Below are 22,621 nucleotides of genomic sequence, written 5' to 3'. Positions count from 1 at the left end.
GCCTCCCTGGAAATCCTGCAAGGCCTATTTTGCCTTTCTCAAATCTGACACAATGGAGAATTCTCAGATGCAATCACACTGATGGATTCTTAACCTTACTAGAGAAAGGCATCACTTGAGTTGGCCAACTTTTTGGCAGGAGCCAGATTATTGCTTTCCAACAGATGCCAAATTCCAGCTCTCTCTAGAACTGTGAGGGGAACTTTAACCTGCCAGGGTGGGCAATGTCAGTGTGTGTGAGAGATTAAAACATCAAAAGATGCCCGCATGTCGGGTAATGATCCACATTTAACTGGAGTATGTTTGTGAGCGCATGAGAAACCCCAGTGGGACATGTGGGTTTTCTTTTAGCATATGCTAACAGCCGAGTTGAGTACATCTTTAACTATAATTCTGACTTTAATTGCCAGTGTACGGGTTTTCCAGACTTCCTGGAACTCACCAGATAGAACAAAGTGAGAGGACAGCAGAGACTGACGGGGCTGAGCAATTGACAAGCTGCAAAGCCTTTAGATACAAAGATATTGCAGCTGCTTCTTTGCCGAGATGAACGGCATTTGCTTACAGGACTTCTTCTGAGATTGTGCTTTCACTGCTTTGGAGATGATTTCCAAGACTTGGAAATCATTGCTGCTACATTGGAGTCTTTTGACTTTGATCTGCATTTCCTGCAGCTGTACATTGGACCTCTGATGAGGAACAAGAGGAGCAGCACCAGCAACACCACCAACAGCATGAGTAGCACCAGCAGGAGTAACAGCAACCTTCTCCTCAGCCACCTGCTGCTCCACAGGGCAGAAGGGATGGACACAGATCTCCACTTCACAAGAGGCGATACCCCCAGCACAGGATATACAGGAAGGGGATGAGTTGTCTTGACATGGCTGAGCATCATTGTCTCAGAAGGCTCAGACATTTATGTCAGGTGGTTGCTGAGATTTACAGCCTCCTGGAAGAAGACCTCCTGCTCAGTGATAGATTGGAGAAGTTGGGACTGTTTTCCTTGGAGAAGAGAAGGCTGAGAGGAGATTTGATCGAGATATTCAAAATCATGAGGGGTCTGGAGAGAGTAGATAAGGAGAAATTGTTCCCACTCGAAAACGAGAGGGCACAGGTTTAATGTAATTGGTAAAAGAAGCAAAAAACGACATTAGGAAAAACTTTTTCTCACAGCGAGTGACATAGAAGTGTTTTTTCTTCTGTTTAAAAACTAAGGGGGGTCTGTGTGCCTTTAATACTGAGAGTTGTTTGTCTCTCTGAAGACAATGTGTGCGAACTGCAAGCCTGTTTCCTATGCAACAGCAAGAGAGAGAGGTCACATGTCGTATTGTATCAGTTTAACTGTGTGTCAAGATTGGCTAGAACCAGTTTGAACTGGCAAACCGGCGAAGTGTGCTCTCTTGAAGGAAGGAAAGATTTGTCTCTCTCAGCAGAAAATTTACATTGGCCTACCAGGCTGTGTTTCACCTAAAGTGGAAAAAACCCCTGGAAAGGAATATTTGCATTGTTGGAGGTAGCAAATTCATTTTTACTTCCAGTCTCTAAGAAGTCTCTACCTCAGGAGTGACTTTCTGTTGTCTTTCATGCTTCTGGGAGTTCTGCAATTCTCAGTAAAGTTTCTACTGATAGACTGCTAATTCAAAAATCTAAATAGACCTGATGTTATACTCCTTGTTGAAAGATCTGTGTGATGCCTTCTGTAGCCGAAGTACCGTGAATGCTGGTCCATTACAGATGGTTCATCAAACTCGCCTGGAGACTTCGATTGGCATCTGACTATTTGACTCTGCGACACCTCACTGAACCAGGAACGTAACCAAGCAGGACTTACAACCCAGTTGTTTTATTATTCCCAAGAAACATCTCTCATTTTTAAAATATCATTTTAGAACCAGTTAACCGTTGTTTTTTGAATGTATGTGTGTGTGCATGAGGGTTAGGAGGAATAAGAAGTTATAAAGTCTTTTTAAACATAGATTTATCTCAATATTGTTTAAGATTTAGTTTATTAATAAATAGTTACTTTGTTGTTGTTTAAAGATACCTTGTATGGTGTGTTTTATTCTGGGGGGGGTTAATAAAATATTTAATTTGGCTAATTTCCAGTAGGTGGGAAACTTTAATAATAAGCTGCGGCTTGTGGAGTAATGGGACTGAATTGACAGTGCATTACTCCCACCTCGGTTGTAACAGTTAAGATCTGGAATGCACTACCTGAAGGTGTGGTGGAGACATGTTCAATTGAAGCATTCAAAAGGGAATTAGACTGTTATATGAAAAGGAAGAATGTGCAGGGTTACAGGGGGTGGCACTAGGTGAAATGCTCATTAGGAGAGTCGGTGCAAACATGATGGGCCGAATGGCCTCCTTCTGCGCTGTAACAATTCCGTGATTCTGTGAAGTGGGCCAGGTGGGCATGTATTGTCAGTGCCAGTCAAGGCCACCACAGCCCAGAATTTCTTCACCTCCAGCTCCATCTCCCAGATTATGGATGCCATGTTTGTCAGGTCAGCCACATATGTCCACTTCGCTACTGATGAAGTCAGTCAGAATCAGAGGCTCTAGGATTTGCTCTTCTGGTTGGATTCTCACAGGTGCAGGGAGTCACAGACTGAATACGTGGCAATCAAGGCTCCTTCAGATCAACCAGCAGTATTCATCAATTGAATGGAATTTCACTCCATTAATGTTCAGCTGGCTTGTAAATACAGGGAGATTATCATGCATGTGTGTGCAAGATACCCAGGAAGCTACCACCGGTACAGGGAGTCATAGAATGCACACATGTGGCAATCAAGGTACATTTAAATCACCAGCAGTATACAAAAGGACTCTGCTCCATTAATGTTCAGCTGGAGCTGCAGGAGGAGGAAGATGATAACTGCTCTGCATCTTTGGAGAAGGAGGAAGAGGAGGAAGAGGAGGAAGAGGAGGAGCAGGACAAGCCTGCTGTGCCCAAGGTACCCGCAGCCACTCATTCAGCTGCCAGGGAGGCACGGGATGGACTCATTCAGGCATGCTTCAGCTAATCTGAGGCACTGCAGCCATCTGGCACACTAATGCTGAATGTATTGTGCCACCCCCAACCCTCCCAGCACAAAGCAATCCCACAGTCAACAATCCATCCCTTTCACTGACAGCCATTGTTCGAATACTATTTGCCGCATTGTTTTCCTCAAGGCTGATGGCCACTTGGCAGGCAACAGTGGGGTTGACTGGACAATGGAGCATTAAAATAAAGTTTATGGTGCATAAACATTGATAATAAAAGTGACAATTTAACAAACTTTTAAACACTTAAATGATTTCCCTTGTGAAACTACAAAGTCTTTCTCTTCCTTTTTGTATGGTATGGTGCTACTCCTATTGCTTTAACAAAGCTAGAGGTAGGCCGTTCATTCCTCTGCTCCAACTGTTGAGATGCTTATGACTGATGCCCTCTGTGTTTTGGAGGGCCCTACCAAAGACTGCCCCACCTGCACCCGTGGAGGGGCAGACTCAGCCATTGGGACTAGAAGCAGCATGTGGGGGCTCTGATTTGGGGTGGGGGGGGGCGGTGGTTTGGGGGGCCGGGGGAGGAGTGGGAGCACTTTGAGCAGAGTCCCCACTTCCACCTCCCCTTTCTCTGTCTTTCCTTTCATGTCCCACCTGCACTTCCCTGCTATGCAAGAGCTGCAGAGCACTTTGCTGCACTTACAGTTGCCTGCCATATCTAATGTTCCATACAGGTGGCCACTCTTTCCATGGGGTTAGACATCAGCACAAAGATCTGAGACATGGCGCTCATGATAGAGATGGACTCCTCCAATGTCTTTTTAATCATGTACATTGTCTCTGGAAATGCTGACAGAACCTCACATTTCCTACTGCTTCTCCAGATTAGTTCCCTTCATCGATGGCCCCAGAGGCTCAGCATCTGCATCCAGCTTGGAGGGTCCCGAGCCCTCTGTCGGGGCCTCTCCACTGCTGTCCTTGTCTCCAATACCTACTACTGCTCACTTGCCATGTATGGCTGACCATGGGACAACACACCCACCAGTCCTGATTTACTTAGAGTACTAACTTCACTTCATCTTCTCCTCCTCCTCCCCCGCTCCCCCCACCAAAAAATACTAAAAATTGTTACCCACCTCCCTTTTTAGGGACCTTTGCATGACATAATATTCCTTAACAGAAATGCTGATTAGATGATCTTGTCGCAGATCTCTGCGAATGCCACTCTTGAGTGATTATCTAGGAAGTAGTGTCAGGTGACTCAAACTTTGACTTTCATACTTCTGTCCATTGGTCTTCTTCCTCCACTCCTCCCACCCCACATATTATGCAACATTCCCTGAACAAGTGAACAGACAATCTGTTTTCAGTCCTCTGCCAGTGGTGATCCATAATAAACTAGAACTGTGCAAAAATTGACTCTACATCTGACATAGGGATATCTGCCTTTCCTCATAAATATCTTGATTTCAATGTGATGGGTTATTCAAGATTTAAATTTGTAGGTTATTTCTGAAATACTGCAATTGAAGGAATTATCTAACTTTTAAAAATTGATTCTATTTCAGAATTTGAAATTTACAGGAAGGGAAATAATTTTTGTCGATATATAATAGTATCAAAAATGTTCAATTCTCAAAAGGTGATGGTTAAAATAGAACTTACTGTAAACAATGATTTATAGTTAACTTTGTCCAAAATTGGAACATGATTGCTCATTTGGTTGTTTGACTTGAAAGTAATGAAGTCTCTTCCTCCATGAATTATACGATCACCAAGTCAACGAAAGGCTTGGAAAATTGGAGTTTTAATTATATTTGAGGCAGCTCATGCATTTCCGTAGATAAATTTCAAGCCACTTGTCTCACCAGTTGCAGCTCTCCGGTAAGTCCTGGGGAAGGAGAACTGGGAGGAGGCAGATCGTGGATTGACAACTGCCCTCAAAAACGTTGTGGATCCAGGAGGAGCCACTTATGCTCAGAAAAAGTGAATTGAGCAACACTGACACCTTCTCACTCAGAGCTGCCCAGTTTCACAGAGGGAACTCAAAACATGCATTGGATCTCTCATTAGCAATTACAAGGGTCTTAATGCCTGTTTTAAGACAGTCGTTGTGAATGCCTGAAAATTGCCCATGGCCAATATGGCATCTGACATTGCTCAGGCGCCCTTCAAGCCTGTGTTCTTAGCACTTTACTCTATGGCTGTGAAACATGGGCAACTTACAGCTACTAGGAAAAGAAACTCAATAATTTCTATCTTGGCTGTCTGCAGCACATTATAGACATATCCTGGCAAGGCAAAATCACAATGCAGCAGTCCTCTCAAAGGCAGGGCTCCCAAGTGTGCTGGCATTAATCAAACAGAAGTGGCTTTGGTGGATCAGACACATTAGCAGGATGGAAGATGGTTGCATACACAAAGACCTTCTGTATGGTGAGGTAGCTGGGGCCAGACCAGTGGGATGGATCAAGGATGCTTGCAAGCGTGACATGAAGGCCCTATCGCACCTGGGAGTCAAGAGCTTGCGAAAGAGGAAAATGATGACACATCCTGTGGACTGGTGTGCACTACCACGATGACCAGTTGCTATAGTAGCCTGGCAAAAAGCGACAATGTCAAAAACAACAACTCATAGCGTCTCTTGGCAGCTTCATGTGTGTCACTTGTGGCAGAACCTGTCTCTCAAGGATTGGCCTTCACAGCCAACAGCAAAGGTGCACAAAGAGAAGACACCCCACCTAAATGGATTGTTTGCTGCGCGTCCATCATCCTTCGTAGATGGAAGGATGCCAACCAACTTAAGAGTGCACAGCATAACTGTGAGAAATTGGTAATATTTGTCTCCGTTTTTCAACCAGAAAATAGGAGCAACTGGCTAATCTATTTCAGTCCCTTTATTTTACCTTGCAGCAACTATTCCTTTGCTAGTACAGAGTGGGATTATAGTCTGCAATTGTGAAGACATGTTTTTTCAATTTTAACAAAGAGGTGAGTTGTTTATCATGGAGGGGGGTTAATCAGGGTTAGTCAGCATGGCTTTGTCAGGGGGAGATCGTGTCTAATAAATTTGATTGAATTTTTCGAGGAGGTGACCAGATGTGTAGATGAGGGTAAAGCAGTTGATGTAGTTTACATGGACGTCAGTAAGGCTTTTGATAAGGTCCCGCATGGGAGATTGGTTAAGAAGGTAAAAGCCCATGGGATCCAGGGCAATTTGGCAAATTGAATCCAAAATTGGCTTATTCGAAGGAGGCAGAGGGTGATGGTCGAGGCTTGTTTTTGTGAATGGAGGCCTGTGACCAGTGGGGTACCGCAGGAATCAGTGCTGGGACCCTTGCTGTTTGTAGTGTACATTAATGATTTAGACATGAATATAGAAGGTATGATCAGTAAATTCGCAGATGACACAAAAATTGGTGATGTCGTAAATAGTGAGGAGGAAAGCCTTAGATTACAGGACGATATAGTTGGGCTAATAAGATGGGCGGAGCAGTGGCAGATGGAATTTAATCCTGAGAAGTGTGAGGTGATGCACTTTGGGAGGACTAACAAGGCAAGGGAATATACAATGGATTGTAGGACCCCAGGGAGTGCAGAGGGTCAGAGGGACCTTGGGGTGCTTGTCCATAGATCACTGAAGGCAGCAGCACAGGTAGATAAGGTGGTTAGGAAGGCATACAGGATACTTGCCTTTATTAGCAGAGGCAAAGAATATAAGAGCAGGAAGGTTATGATGGAGCTGTATAAAATGCAGGTTAGGCCACAGCTGGAGTACTGTGTACAGTTCTGGTCACCACACTATAGGAAGGATGTGATTGCACTGGAGAGGGTGCAGAGGAGATTCACCAGGATGTTGCTTGGGCTGGAGCATTTCAGCTATGAAGAGAGACTGGATAGGCCAGGGTTGTTTTCCTTGGAGCGGAGAAGGCTGAGGGGGGACCTGATTGAAGTATACAAAATTATGAGGGGCATTGATAGGATAGATAGGAAGAAACTTTTCCCCTTAGCGGAGGGGTCAATAACCAGGGGGCATAGAGTTAAGGTAAGGGGCAGGAGGTTTAGAGGGGAGATGAGGAAAAAAACTTTTCACCCAGAGGATGGTTGGAATCTGGAACACACTGCCTGAAGGGATGATAGAGGCAGGAACCCTCACAGCATTTAAGAAGTATTTAGATGAGCATTTGAAACACCATAGCATACAAGGCTACGGGCCAAATGCGGTAAAATGGGATTAGATTGGATGGGTGCTTGATGGTCGGTGCAGACACATTGGGCCGAAGGGCCTGTTTCTGTGCTGTATAACTCTATGACTCTATTAGAGGAAAAGGGATTGAAAATATATTCAATTTAGTGATATCGTTACAACAGAACATAAGTCAGCTTTATCCATAAAAAACAGAATTAAGGAAAGAAAATTAATTTGCTATAATGTAGAAAATCATACAAGCTTTTTTACAATTAACATTTGTGATCAAATGTTTTATATATTAATGAATTATGGCTTAAACTATCGAAGCACCTTAATTATATAGGATTATGATGGCCATGTGGATAATTACTCTAATTCTTTTCTGTAATTCACAATTAAAATGTAAAAATTATTTGATTATTTAAAGTCATTATACTTATTAGAAGGTTTAATATGCCATAAAAATGATCAGTAGCACTGGTCTTTCTCTAAAACCAGAATTCTAATTTAATTTTTAGTCCTGAACAAAAAATGGGTAACTTCAATGGTAAACACAATCAGGCCATGTGTAAAACAAGCTGCCAATTTACTATTACGCATTTTTTGCTCGACAATATGAATTAAAATTACCCCCTCTTCAGTGTTACATGGACACCATCTGCTGGTGCATTGTGGCACAACTTTTTTGTGCACTCACCACAAAGCTAGGTTATGTACCTGCCATGCACTAAAGCCACTTTGACAGGAAATCAATAGTATTACTACTGATTTACTGACAAAGCACGAACACTGTATAATCTGCTTTCGCTACAGTAGTAATGCTGCTGGCATAAGTTAAGCCATTTATTTAAATCAAAATTGGTAACATGCAAATTAATCTGCTTAAAAATCTGGAAATGAGTCAGTTAACCTTTCTCAATGAGTGGACACTTTTTCTATTGGCAGTGAAGGCTCAAAAATGGCATGCTACAAAGCAACTGGCAAGCTATGCTTGAGGAAGACTGAAATAGAGTTTCACACCAAAGAGGTATTAAAAAGGCAACAGGCTATCTTTGGCATCCAGAAACAGCACCCACTTCCGTGGAACATTGTGCAGCATTTCAGAAAAATATACCTTAATATAAATGCAATCTTGCAAACTTTGATGAATTAAAAGACTGCTGCCAGTATCTCAACAACATACAAAAAGGTGAAATTTTTCCACAACAAGAAAACAGAATGGACTGCATAAGTGAATCTTTCACCATTAGAAGGTACTTTTCAGGGGACAAAGAAGATATACAGAATCTCTTTATCATGGAGGGAAAAAGCACAGCCCCAATGAGCCCATGGATTTTGTTAGGCTTATCACTTTAAAAGTAAAGGCCACTTTTAACAGTTACTACACACATAGGCATCTCACTTCGGCATGATTAGGCAAATGGCAACACAGACAAGATATCACATCTACTGTCAGACTCGAGTACTTGACATGAAAAATTCATATCAGTGATTACAGATACAAGCAAGCCAATCTTTACAGTTCCGGTTCTACATTGCCTCAGTAATTTGCTTTTGGAGCCTGAGTTTAGTCAATAAGCTGTCATTTTTTTGGATGCTACTCCCACCTGCAAAATGGGTGCTATGATCACCAAAGCAGGAAGCTACAAAGGGACACAGACCGACTAAGTGAATAGGTAAAACTATGGCAGGTGGCGTTCAATGTTGGCAAGAATGAGGTCTTCCATGTTGGATCTGAGAGAGACAAATTGAAAATATTTTCTTAATGGTGAGAGACTAGTAGCTGTGGAGCAGCAAAGGGATTTAAGTATCCATGTACACAAATCACATCTATGTCGCACCTTTAAAATAGAAAAATATTGCATAGCCTTTCACAGAGGTGTAATCAGACAAAAATAGAAGTTGAATCAAAGAAGGGGATATTGGGAGTGCAAGGTCATTTTGAAGGTGTTGGTGGATCAGGAGCCAATATAGAACAGCAAAGACAGAAATAAGGGATGAGTGGAACTTGGTGCAGGAGGAAACAGTTTTCGATGAGTTGAAGTTTACGAAGTGTGAAGGATGGCCAGGACAATATTGGCATAAGTCAAGTCTAGATGTTGACAAGGGTATAGACTCTAGAGCCAACACGGCAGGCGCATTGGATAAGTAAGAGTAGAACCAAGCGAGGACAGGCATTGGAGGAAGATAACATGATCAATTATGTCAAAGGTGGCAGAGAGGTTGAGAATGAGGAGGAAATGTACGCCACAGTCACAGTTGATAGCTGTGAGTTTGATTAGCATCACTTTAGTGCTGTAGTAGGAAGAGAAAAGTGATTGAAGAGATTCAAATATGGGCTGGAATTTCCTCAGAGTTGCCCCTGCTCCACTGCCATAACTTCTATTAACACACATAAGCAAAGTTTCTGTTTCATTTTGAGCAAAGTGAGAGCAGCTCTGAGGAGACTCTGGGTTTTGGAGTTGTGGTAAAGATGGGCATGGATTTGGAAGACAAGAACATGTTCAAGAACTTTAAGAGGAAAGGGAGGTTGGAGATGGGGCAGTAGTTTCCAAGGACGGAGGGGTCAAAGGTGTTTTTCTTCAGAATCACAGAATAGTTACAGCACAGAAGGAGGCCATTCGGCCCATCGTATCTGCATGGGCTCTCCAAGTGAGCAATTCACTTAGTCCCCCGCCTTCTCCCCACAATCCTGCACATTCTTCCTTCCTCGGGGGGGGGGGTGGTTGATGGGTTAACAATTGATGTAGAATTGATGAAGCTGATCAGCAATTGAGTGGAAGGTTGTGAAATGGATACTTTAACTTCACCGCTAGAAAAAAACATACTGATGTGAACTGAATTATTTTCCCAGAAAACCTTATGAATCTTACTAGCCTCTGGGAAACTATTTCACAATCTTCCCTGACCTTTACATGTTAACATATGCAACATTCTTTTTTCGTTACAGGGCAAGCCTCCTTAATTGTACACGGATGTGTGAGTTAACTCATTCGTTCAAGCCCATTATTAAAGTTACTTCCTGTTCTTATAGTTGATTTACACTTGTTTTCAAAACTACTTTTGCAGCAGGTGTGGGCAGCGCACTAGCACAAGTGGTAGAATGATTACCTGCAAATTCCAGGGCTACCTGTCAATCCATCCCATCTGCCACTGTCAGAAACAACTTTCATCAGTTTTTAGCTCAAGGCTGCTAATGAGAGGGCCTTGGTGCATTGGGTCATGGTGTTTCTCAGTAAAGATACGAGCATAGGTCACACTGGTTGACTGAGCATGGAATGACACAAATGGTGTTCATAGATAGGTTTGTGACCACCCTGCCTTGCCTCTCTGGTTTAAGTACTGGCTCACACAGAAAAAATAATAAAACAGATTTTAAAAACCATAGGTATCTTATTTTTAGAACAAATGCTATAAATTACTACTGATGCTAGGTGTTCATGTGATAACAAGTTTGTACCAAATTCCTCTTACTGCTATAATAAACATATATTTTTAACAGTTGAATGTTTCCATAAAAAGAGAGTGTAATTTAGTTGAATGCATATCATCGCCAGCAGTAATATCTACTTTATGGTCTTTTGCACCATTGCATTGTGGGAGAAACAGGACATGCAGCATAGAGAAGCCTGACACAACCATCACTTCTGATGAAGGGTCACTGACCTGAAACGTTAACTCTGCTTCTCTCTCCACAGATGCTGCCAGACCTGCTGAGTATTTCCAAAATTTCTTGTTTTCATTACAACCATCACTTGATTAGCCTTTGTACTTCCACTACTGGGATGCAAAGTATTAAGAAGTCTTCAAATACTTTGATCATTTTAATATCGGATTCAAAATGTGCTTAACGGTAGAGAAAACAGTTCAAACTCAGCAGTGCTTGCTTTGAATTCTATAACATTTAAATTAGATAAAGCAGAGGAAAGATGCAGCTAAAATCCAAAGACCTCAGAAAGACAACAGACCGAGAAATCAACAAAAAATGGATCAAAGAGAAAGACAGTCAAGACCACAAACATAATGCAAATTTCAGTGGAAGGACAGGGGCCCACACGATTGATCAGCAGAGACATAAATAAAATTATAACTATGAGACTTACTTTTTGATGGTGTATTGGAGAAAAAATTAGATAAACTATTACTGACAACAGCAGATGCTATCTCTATGTGCAGCTAAAAAATTCAGTCTTCTGAAAGTCAAAAATTGTATCTTTTGAAAAATGTTGACACATGCAAAAAATGATCAGGAATCAGCTTAAAATCCAGAAAATTGTTGAAGATTCAGAAAATATAAAATAAACATTAAACACATAATGCACTTTATGTAAGAGGTTTTATGCTATTATGGTGCCGGAAAGATTTCTCACGACAATAGTGAATTTTGTTATTTTACATTTTTTCTTTTGCATTGTAAAGTAAGTTTTTTCTTTGCACCTTTCAAAGCTAATAAAAACAAGTGAATGCAAACTATACCAACATCCTAGATTTAGAACAAATCAAGATACCAAGAGTATTTGCATTTCTGCCTTGTAGCTACTTTAGTTGAACTCTAATGGTGTGATATTTAATGTAATATTGGAAGTGTTGATAAAGATAAAAGCAAGTATCTTGTTGTTTTGATTAAACCCTTTAATTTCCACATAATAATTGGTATGGAAGACACAGAACAAGCACACAGTACTATATAATTTACCTGTTTCCTAGTCCAAAGAACTTCTATAACAGAGCACCATTTTATGTCAAAATGTAGTCTTAAAGTCTAGACCAAATATTCTTATGATAATTTATAGTGTGTGCATTACTCTGAATGTAACCTTATAATCTGTGATCAATTATTTTTATCTAGCATTATCTGGTATGACTTTCTTCCCTATGGCTACAGCCTTTGGTAGGTGAAGGCCCAATTATCTACCTGTAACAAAGTCCAGTTCTTGTCCCTCCAGGCGCAATCCTACTTACTGGAAGGGTAGTACTGCTGACTTGCATTGCTTATCTATATTTGAACTTTTCAATTACATGAATGCAAAGTAATATGTACAGCCTTTGATAACCTCTTGTATCAAACACAAAGCCCAAATGTCATAGATGCCAAATATCATTGCACAAATATCATTATCAAATCATTTGATTCAATTGTAACAGCCTACATCTCATAATTTGCACAATTATGCTGACAAAGAAAAGCATACAGCAAGAAATCACTGTTGTTTCTGCACATTATAAGAAGTAAGACATTCTTATGTGTATTCCAAGGAAGTAATACATCGTGGAGTTGAGGGAATGTTATGAAACTGCTCACAATTTGATTTTCAGTTCGTAGTGTCATTTCAACCCCTTTGCTGTATTATTACCATGTAAAACATTTCAAATTTGGCTCACCCTATACAAATACATAATTTTAAAAATGATTTGACTGCATAGGAAATGTTGGGATTATAACACATATACTTCAATCCTTTCAACATTTATTATACTTTTTCCTCCTTTAATATTGCTTCTTTTAGTGGTAAAACAAGCATGCAACAGAAGCATGAAAGATTCAAATTATAAATCAAAAAGGAATCACTTGTTTTCAACAAGTAAAACAATGTATATGTATAAGGCTCAAATGCCACTTTTAAGCAACCTCTATTACAAGAAGGTATTGACATGACTGATGCCTAAGGAAGATGTAATTGATTGGCAAGTATTACAAAATACATTTTGAAACTTGACAAATATTTCATGATTATTTTCTGTTTCAGTATAATTATGATCAAAAAAATTGCCAGAGATTGCGTGTTAATTTGAAATGCACAAACAGAACTATTATTCTGATATGTATTTGTTTGTAAAATATGGATAAACACCATCTATTCAAACTGGTGGAATAACTGATCAAATTACAGTCATTGTTTAAATAACATCCTATAAAATTAATTGCAGCTATTGCCACACGGAATATGTACCATCGAGTTATTAAACCAAGTTACATACAATGGTCTGTATAATAAATATTCCTGTATTTCTCTGCACCCAAAAGTTCACTGAATTATAGTATAAGTAATTAGCAAAGGAAGGTTTTGTCAGTGCTGGGACAGAAAATAGAAGGAAGTAATGCTTGTAATGATGATCTAACTTTGAACACTTGTTGAAGTTCACTGTGTAGAGACTGAAATCTAAAATAAGCATACGCAATTGTTACAATTAGTAAGCTGCAACTCCAACAGATGGATTTGAAATTCAATTACCTGCCAGAGTACTATCAACATTCTGATATCAGATTTGCTTTTTTTTGTTTAACTTTCTTCTATGCACTGATTTATTACCACTTCACATTGACAGGCATGTCATCAAACCCTTGAGATTAGTACTCTGTTCAATGTCAAGGTTGAAAAAAGGTGTGGATTTGTCACAGGTTATGGCGTCAGGTAGACTGCACACCACACCGCAGTCCATTTGGTTTTGGCCTGCAAGTGATGAAGCCCAGAGACATTAGACAAGGCAAAATACAACAGCGGCTGGCAAGTTAAATCATCAGTTAAAGCTGGTGACAAGGCCAGAGGATCTATCTGTAGTTTATCTGTTCTCTATGCAAAAGGAAAGGTGGAGCCAGCTAAAAGAAAGTTCAGGTGAAGTGCAAAAACTGTAGTTGCATAATGAATTATTATAAGCAAATAACCACAGCTGGCTCAAGTATTTAAAATTCATATAGTTAGGGTTAGGGTTAGTAATTATAATAGAAATAACAATATTTAATGTTTGTACACTACATAAAAATTATACCTCATGATAAATAGATGCATTAGATAACTGATTAGCAGTCACGACACTACTTTCTCTGTTGGTGTGCTTCGTAGTTCTTTGAGGTGTAATCACAAACAGTCCTCACAAGTATTGAACCAGTTGGTGATCACGTAAACTAGTAACCATGGGAGCAATTAACAAAACATCAAATATTTAAATTGTTATTTAAAAAATTTAAGCTTTTTAACTATTGCCTGCTGAGATGCTGTTCTCAAATACTGATAATACCTCAAAGCTATAATCTTTGACTCCTTAAAAGATAAGCTTTACAAATACATTAAATTCCAGGTTGCGTAGAATTGGTTGCTAACTCAAAAATTCATGCATCACTGATTATTTTGTTTTAGTTGTCGTATGTTATTTGGAGATGATGGCATTAACCATGAATTATACATGAATTATACTTTCTTTTATTGTACATATACCATACAAAAATCTGCACTGACTAGCCACATAGGGGTCAATTTTAACTTGGGGCTGGATCAACACATGGACAGCTCAAAGCAGGTAGAAGTCATGAAGAAAGTGTGGCCTGACTGCATATAATGGTTGGGCATCATTTAAATTTTTCAAATCTATCTCCTGCCAAAAGCAGGCAAGAATTATGACAGAGTTGACAGGTGGGACCAATATGCTGAGTGGAGGAGAGAGGGGGTTAATATACATCTATAATAAAAGCAAAATACTGCAGATGCTGGAAATCTGAAACAAAAACAAGAAATGCTGGAATCACTCAGCAGGTCTGGCAGCATCTGTGGAAAGAGAAGCAGAGTTAACGTTTCAGGTCAGTGACCCTTCTTCGGAAGAAGGGTCACTGACCCGAAACGTTAACTCTGCTTCTCTTTCCACAGATGCTGCCAGACCTGCTGAGTGATTCCAGCATTTCTTGTTTTTGTTTAATATACATCTTGTGTGTGGGGAGGGAAGAAGAGAGAAGGCAGAGGCAGGAAAGGCCCAAGGATTTTTTCCAGGGCCCACAAGTGCATGCTTGTTCCTCCTAACCCTTGAGGAATCCTTCTAAACAGCAAAACAAAAAATGACCTGGTCTTCTTCTGGCCATTCTGCTGCTTCTTGACGGTTGAGCCTCCCCGGAGTTATAGTATAAACACCACTGTGGCACAAGGACATCATGGGCCATGAATTGTGCATTTTAATTAGGTCCCTGCCAGTAATGGGAGCTTTGACCATTTGAAAGTCGCCAAAGATAAAATGGCGACAAGTAGGAATGGAATGACCTCATCTAATAAGTGGACTTGGCTAAATTTAACCACTCGTCCCATCTCAATGCACTGTTCCTGCTTGGGGTTGGGGGTGGGATGGTGGGAAGGTTAAAATTAACCCCAATATGACATGAAATTAAACATATAATGAAATATAATCTATTCATTCAACATTAACCAATCCTTAAGCAATGATTATTAATGATTGAAAAATGTGCTTCTAGGTTTTAAGTGTTACTGGATGCATAACAAACTATTTGGGAATCAAACGCAGCAAAATTTGGTTTGTTCTGCTACATCAATACGAATCTCTTGTTGACATAATTCCATAAAACAGCATCAAAGCAGTGTAAAACTGCATTAAGAGTTAAGCTTTATCTGCAAGATATTAATATAACTGCATCATTATTACACATGTGGAAGCTGGAATGTCACAGGTAATACTATGAAAATTTGAGGGCCAGCTTTATGTTACTGAGAGTCCCAGCTAACTTTAAATCATAAAAGGATAATACAACACGATCATTATATTTCAGCCGACTCATTGTAAAGTATACAACGTATTGCTTTTCCTAATCTTAAAAAAAACTTTCCATGATGGTAATGTCAAATCTAAAGCTTAAAAACCAAGACAAAACTGAGTTCAATTCTGGTGTCCACTGCATTACAGCAGCTGACAACTCAAACTTAAAGGCAGCCACCGTTCAAATTATATAACACTGATAGATAATAAAAACTCTCAAACTGAAAGGTACTGTGCAATTCCTTAACCAGATCATACCACATGATTTCGTTGGAAATTACTAACTTCTGCAGGAGAAAGATTTAATAATTTATTTCTGCTGGACTGACCCGAAAACCTTAATAAAGTCATATAAATAGTATTTCAATTCCCAGCAATTGTTTATAATAGTTATATCAGTCACATACATAACTACATCACTGCAGGAGTTCCTCAGGGTAGTGTCCTAGGCCCCAACCATCTTCAGCTTTCTTCATCAATAACCTTCATCAGTGACAGGAAACAAAGGGTAATGGTTGACAGATGTTTTTGCGAATGGAAGACAGTTTCCAGTGCCATTCCACAGGGTTTAGTGTTGGGTCCCTTGCTGTTTGTGACGTATATATTAATGATTTGGACTTAAATGTGATGGGCATGATTGGAAAATTTACAGACAACACAAAAATTGGCTGTGTAGTTGATAGTGAAGAGGATAGCAGTAAGACTCCAAAATGATATCAATGGTTTGGTTGAGTGTACGGAAAAGTGGCAAATGGAATTCAATCCAGAGAAGTGTGAGGTAATACAATTGGGGAGGGCAAACAAAGCAAGGAAATACACAATAAAAGGGAGGATACCGACAGGGGTAGAAGAAGTGAGAGACCTTGGAGTGCATGTCCACAGGTCCCTGAAGGTGGCAGGACAAGTAGATGAAGTGGTGAAGAAGATATGTGGAATGCTTTCCTTTATTGGCTGAGGTACAGAATACAAAAGCAGGGGCATAATCCTGGAACTGTATAAAGCGCCGATTAGGTTACAGCTGGAGTATTGCGTACAGTTCTGGTCACCACATTACAGGAAGGACATAATTGCTCGGGAGAGAGTACAGAAGAAATTTACAAAAATGTTGCCAGGGCCTGAAAGTTGCAGCTATGAGGAAAGATTGGATAGGATAGGGTTGTTTTCCTTAGAATAGAGGAGGCTAAGGGGTGACTTAATTGAGGTGTGCAAAATTATGAGAGGCCTAGATAGAGCAGACAGGAAGGACCTGTTTCCCCTAGCAGAGAGGCCAATTACCAGGGTCCACAGATTTAAGGTGATGGGTAGAAGGAGTAGAGAAGGCATGAGGAAAAACGTTTTCAACCAGAGGGTAGTGTCTGGAATTCACTATCCGGATCGGTGGTGGAGGCAGAAACCCTCAACTCATTTAAAAGGAACCTGAAGTGCTGTAACCTGCAAGGCTACGGACCAGGTGCTGGAAGGTGGGATTAGATTGGGTGGCTTGCATTTTCAGCCAGCGCAGACATGATGGGCTGAATGGCTTCTTTCTGTGCCATAACTTTTCTATGGTTCCCTCCATCATAAGGTCAGACATGTGCATGTTCGCTGATGATTGCACAATGTTCAGCACCATTCGCGACTCCTCAGATACTGAAACAGCCGACGTCCATATGCAGCACAACCTGGACAACATCCAGGTTTGGACTGATAAGTGGCAAGTAACATTCACGCCACACAAGTGCCAGACGTTGACCATCTTAAACAAAAGAGAATCTAACCATATCTTCTTGACATTCAATGGCATTACCATCGCAGAATCCCCCAGAAACAACATCCTGGGGATTACTATGGACCAGAAACTGAACTGGACCAGTCACATAAATGCTGTGGCTACAAGAGCAGGTCAGAGACTGGGAATTCAGCGGTGAGTAACTCACCTCCTGTCTCTCCAATGCCTATCCACCATCTACAAGGCACAAGTCAGGAGTGTGATGGAATACTCTCCACTTGCCTGGATGGGTGCAGCTCCAACAATACTCAAAAAGCTCAACATCATCCAGGACAAAGCAGCCACTTGACTGGCACCCCATCCACCACCCTAAACATTCACTCCCTCCACTGACACACAGTGGCAGCAGTATGTACCATCTACAAGAGGCACTGCAGCAACTTACCAAGGCTCCTTCAACAGCACCTTCCAAATTTGTGACCTCTACCACCTAGAAGGACAAGTGCAGTAGATGCATGTGAACACCTGCAAGTGCCCCTCCAAGCCACAGACCATCCTGACTTGGAACTATATCGCCGTACCTTCACTGTCGCTGGGTCAAAATTCTGGAACTCCCTTCCTAACACACTGTGGGTGTACCTACACCCCAAGGACTGCAGCGGGTCAAGAAGGCAGCTCACCACCACCTTCTCAAGGACAATTAGGGATGGGCCATAAATGCTGGCCTAACCAATGATACCCACATCCCATGCACGAATAAAAAAAAAGAAATACTTTGTTTTGTTTCTTTTCGGTTCTGTATTTTCACCCATGGTATAAATATCAATATCCATCATTGGTCATTGTCTATTTTCAATAAGAATGAAAAATGTTGAAAATGCACTTTGAGTCAATAAGCATCTAAAAGAGAACGCAAGCACAAAAGAAATATGAGCAGGAGTAGACCATATTTCCCACTGAGCCTGCTCCACCATTCAATGGGATCATGGCTGAACTTATATACCAACTCCACTTTTCTGCCCTATCCCCTTATCTCTTGATCCCCTTAGTACCAAAAATCTATCGATCTCAGTCTTAAATATAGTCATTGACTGAGTATCCACAACCCTCTGCTGTAGAGAATTCTAAAGATTCACAACCCGCTGAGTGAAGAAATCTCTCTTCATCTCAGTGCTAAATGGCCAACCTTTATCCTGAAACTATGACCCCTGGTTCCAGACTCTTCAGCCAGGGAAAACTGCCCCTCAGCATCTATTGTTACATATATTTCATTGAGATCACCTCTCATTCTTTTAAAATCCAGAGAACATCGGTCCATTTTGCTCAATCTCTCCTCATAGGACTGCCCTCTCATTTATTTGGAGTCATATTTCCAATTTTCCATACTGTTAAATTGTTCTGTGTCCTGTGTATCAATGTAGTATGGGTCAAAAGAAATCATCCTAATCAGACTTACTTATTATAAAAATAGGGTACTCAATATTAATTTAGTAACTAATAGTAATATTGTACGAAAGGACACAATAATGAAAGTATAAAAGTGGTTAAACTAAAAAATAGTTTCAGTGTATATTGTGTAAAGACATTTCTCATAGTAGGTTTGTCTAGAGAAAAGAGTCCCAGTTTGTTCAATCTTTCCTGATAGGTATAACCTCTCAACTCGGTATCGTCCTTGTAAATCTTCATTTTTGTATATTCTCTAGTGCTTCTATATCCTCCTTATAATAACCAAGTGCTTCTCAAGTTTAACATAATTCTCTGTTTTTGAATTCTATCTCTCTAGAAATGAACCTCAGTACTTTGTTTTTTTTTTACTGCCTTATTAACCTGCATTGCTACTTTTAGTGATTTTGTGTATCTGTACCCCTAGATCCCTTTGCTCCTCTACCCCATTTAGATTCTTATTGAACTCTTAATTGTTCTGTGATATAACTACATGTAATATGGTTCTGTCCTTGGAAAATCGAATCTGTAACAAAAACACAAAGACAGCACATTTTGGTAAATGATATTCTATTTAAATTTACACTAACAGCCTCTAAACTAAATGATGTAGTTATTGCTGGAATTAAGTGACCTCTAGTGGCCACAGAAAGGAACAACCTTGATGTGCTCATCAAAGTATCAAAGAACAAAGGAAACAGGCACTGGTAGCAAAACAAAATCCTCAAGGCTGATCCATAGTGTCAGATTTCTGAGTTATGAGGCAAGACTGAATAGACTTAGGCATTTCACTTGAAACCTTGCAAACCAACAACCTATCTTTAACCTCCCTTTCCTCTTCAAAGTCATTGAATGTCACAGACCTGAAATGTTAACTGTTTCTCTCTCCACAGATGCTGCCAGACCTGCTGAATATTTCTGGCACTTTCTGTTCTCATTTCCGAGTTCCAGCATCCACAGTATTTTGCTCTTAATATAACCTTGATGTGCAGTTTGACCTAAGTGACCCAAGGGGAATATATTTCCTGGCCACAATATACAGTTAAGGAAAGCCATTCGTCCCATCTTAATTTGTCCATCCAGAGACAACCTAACATTACATCTAATTGCACCTTCCAATTGTTCCTTAAGTGATTACAGGGCACTTGCCTCCATTACTCTATCTGAAAGTTTATTCCACACATGAATCACTCTTTGTGTGAAGAGGAATTTCCTGATATTTTGAAAATTACCTTTTACTAGTTTGAAACTATGTGCTTTATTTCTATTATTTTAGGGTAATACTCCAAACTTTTCCAATACCTTTAATAATTTATATAGTTCTATAACATCACCTCTCAGACACCTTTTTTCAAACAACTTGCATTTATATAGCATCTTTAATTTGGAAGAATATCCCAAGGCACTTCATAGAGATGTAATAAGCAAAGAATAGACACTGAGAAGAAAATATGGAAGTGGTGACCAAAAGCTCACCACCACTTCTCAAGGGCAACAAATGCTGGCCTTGCCAGCTATGCTCACATCCCATAAAGAATAAACTAAATGATCTTAAAGGAGCAGAGGGACATGTAGAGACAATGGTGGGGCAAAGAGGGGTGCCTAAGAGATCAGAGACAAAAAACAGAGTTCTTGGGGGCTGTGGGGTTAAAGGAGGTTACAGGGATATGGAAAGGTGAGACCATATAGGGATTTAAACATCAGGATAAGAAATTTAAATTAGCGATGTCAGGGGATGCCGGGCGTCAATGTGGGTCAGCAAGGAGTGAAGTGAACTAGTCAGCAGGACTAGTTGTGGATAGGATATGGGCAGCAGAACTTTGGATGAGCTGAAATTTACAGAATGTGGAGGGTAGGAGAGCAGCAAGGAGGGCATTGAAATAATTGAATCTGGAGCTGATTAATTTATTATGACAGTTTTAGCAGCAGTCAGCACATCAGCACAATACATTCAATGATGTTGAAGAGGAAAGGGAGGTTAGAGATAGGTTGTTGGTTTCCAAGAAACGCTCGAGTCTATTCAGTCTTTCCTCATAAATCAGAAATATGACACTATGGCTGGGATTTTGTGTGGCCCCCTGAGGCGGGGACAGGGGGTGGGGGTTGGCATGGAGAATTGCGACAGGTGGTGAAGTCACCTCCCTGTCACCCAGTGATCTGCCCAGGAGTGGGATAGGCCAAGGATGGCCTCCCCACCCAGAGGTCAATTGAGGCCCTTAAGTGATCTATTAATGACAATTTAAGGGCCTCTTCCCGCCACAGAGGCGGGGGCGTGCCTCCACCGCATGGGGAGGACACCTTTTAAAATGAGGCACCCTCTCTGCAGGCTTGCGGGGGAACCCTCCTTAATGGGCAATTTGTGGCCTACAGAGGACACCCACTCGTTACAACTTTACTTATTGGACTCCCCTCCCCCTGGACTGCACAACCTGCCCCCTCCCCCCTCACCGCCGGGGCCTTTCAGATTGGCCCAGGCAACGCCGCCTCACCTACTTCTGTTCCAGGTTATCAGCACTGGGTCTGGGTCCGAGATCTCTGCAGTACTGGCAGTGGCCACTGCTCCCAGTGACGCTGCCGATACTGCTGCACTGTCGGCTCTCTGATTGGCTGGCAGATCTTGGAGGCGGGATCTCTGTCCTTTTAAAGTCTTTTCGGCCCAGCGCCAGGAGCCCACCTCTAGCACAAAATCCAGCCCAATGGATCAGCCTTGCAGATTCTGTTTCGTTACTAATGCCTGTCTCTTTTGTTATTTGATGGGGAGAACTGGACACAGCATTCAAGGTATGGTCTGAGCAGAGCACTATACAATTTGATCATTACCTCTGTTTTTGCTGTGTGGTTAAATATCTTATCAGCTTTGCTGTTTGCTGCTCTGCATTGGCTAGATATGTTTATTGTTGAATATACTATGAATGCCAGGGCTCTTTCAGCTTCATCTTCTAGTATTTCAACTTCAATTATGGAGTATACATGACATCCATATTTCCTTCCTATGTATAGCTTATTACTATGTATAGCTGGCGGACAGCCATAAAGGCGGGGCTAAAGTGTGGCGAGTCGAAGAAACTTAGCAGTTGGCAGGAAAAAAGACAGAGGCGCAAGGGAAGAGCCAACTGTGTAACAGCCCCGACAATCAAATTTTTCTGCAGCACCTGTGGAAGAGCCTGTCACTCTAGAATTGGCCGTTACAGCCATTCCAGGCGCTGCTCCACACACCACTGACCACCTCCAGGCGCTTACCCATTGTCTCTCGAGATAAGGAGGCCAAAGAGATAGCTTATTATACTCATCTGTCGTAAGTTTCATCTATCTTTGTTCTGCCCAACTTATTCTGTAATTTGAGCTGCCCCTCCTGGTTTAGTATATGTGACCATTTTGCATTGAGTTTCTGAATACAGATAATTTACCAAATTAAAAACAGTAGTTGTCCCATTCACTGCCCTCCCCCCAACTCTGAGATAATTCGTCAACTTAGTACCTGTTGTTTTCTACCATATCCATTCCCAGGATTTACCTTCAATATCATATGACTACAATGCAGGCAAACTAAGGTTAAAATACCACCCTAAAAAGATTATAAACCTGCCTTATTTCAGGTTTCTTAAATTTTTCTTCAAAATTTGTTACTCTGAAATCTTTTGTATATTGCGGCAATTTAATGAGAAATGTGCATTTTTTATTTAAATCTCTCAATTTTCTAAATCCCTTATCCTACTTATAAAAGTGGAATTATCTGTCCTGTGGTTCTTTCC

The sequence above is a fragment of the Heterodontus francisci genome, chromosome 7 (genome assembly GCF_036365525.1).
Source record: "Heterodontus francisci isolate sHetFra1 chromosome 7, sHetFra1.hap1, whole genome shotgun sequence".
NCBI classification, from domain to species: Eukaryota; Metazoa; Chordata; class Chondrichthyes; order Heterodontiformes; family Heterodontidae; genus Heterodontus; species Heterodontus francisci.
This window is presented reverse-complemented; position numbering follows the sequence as displayed.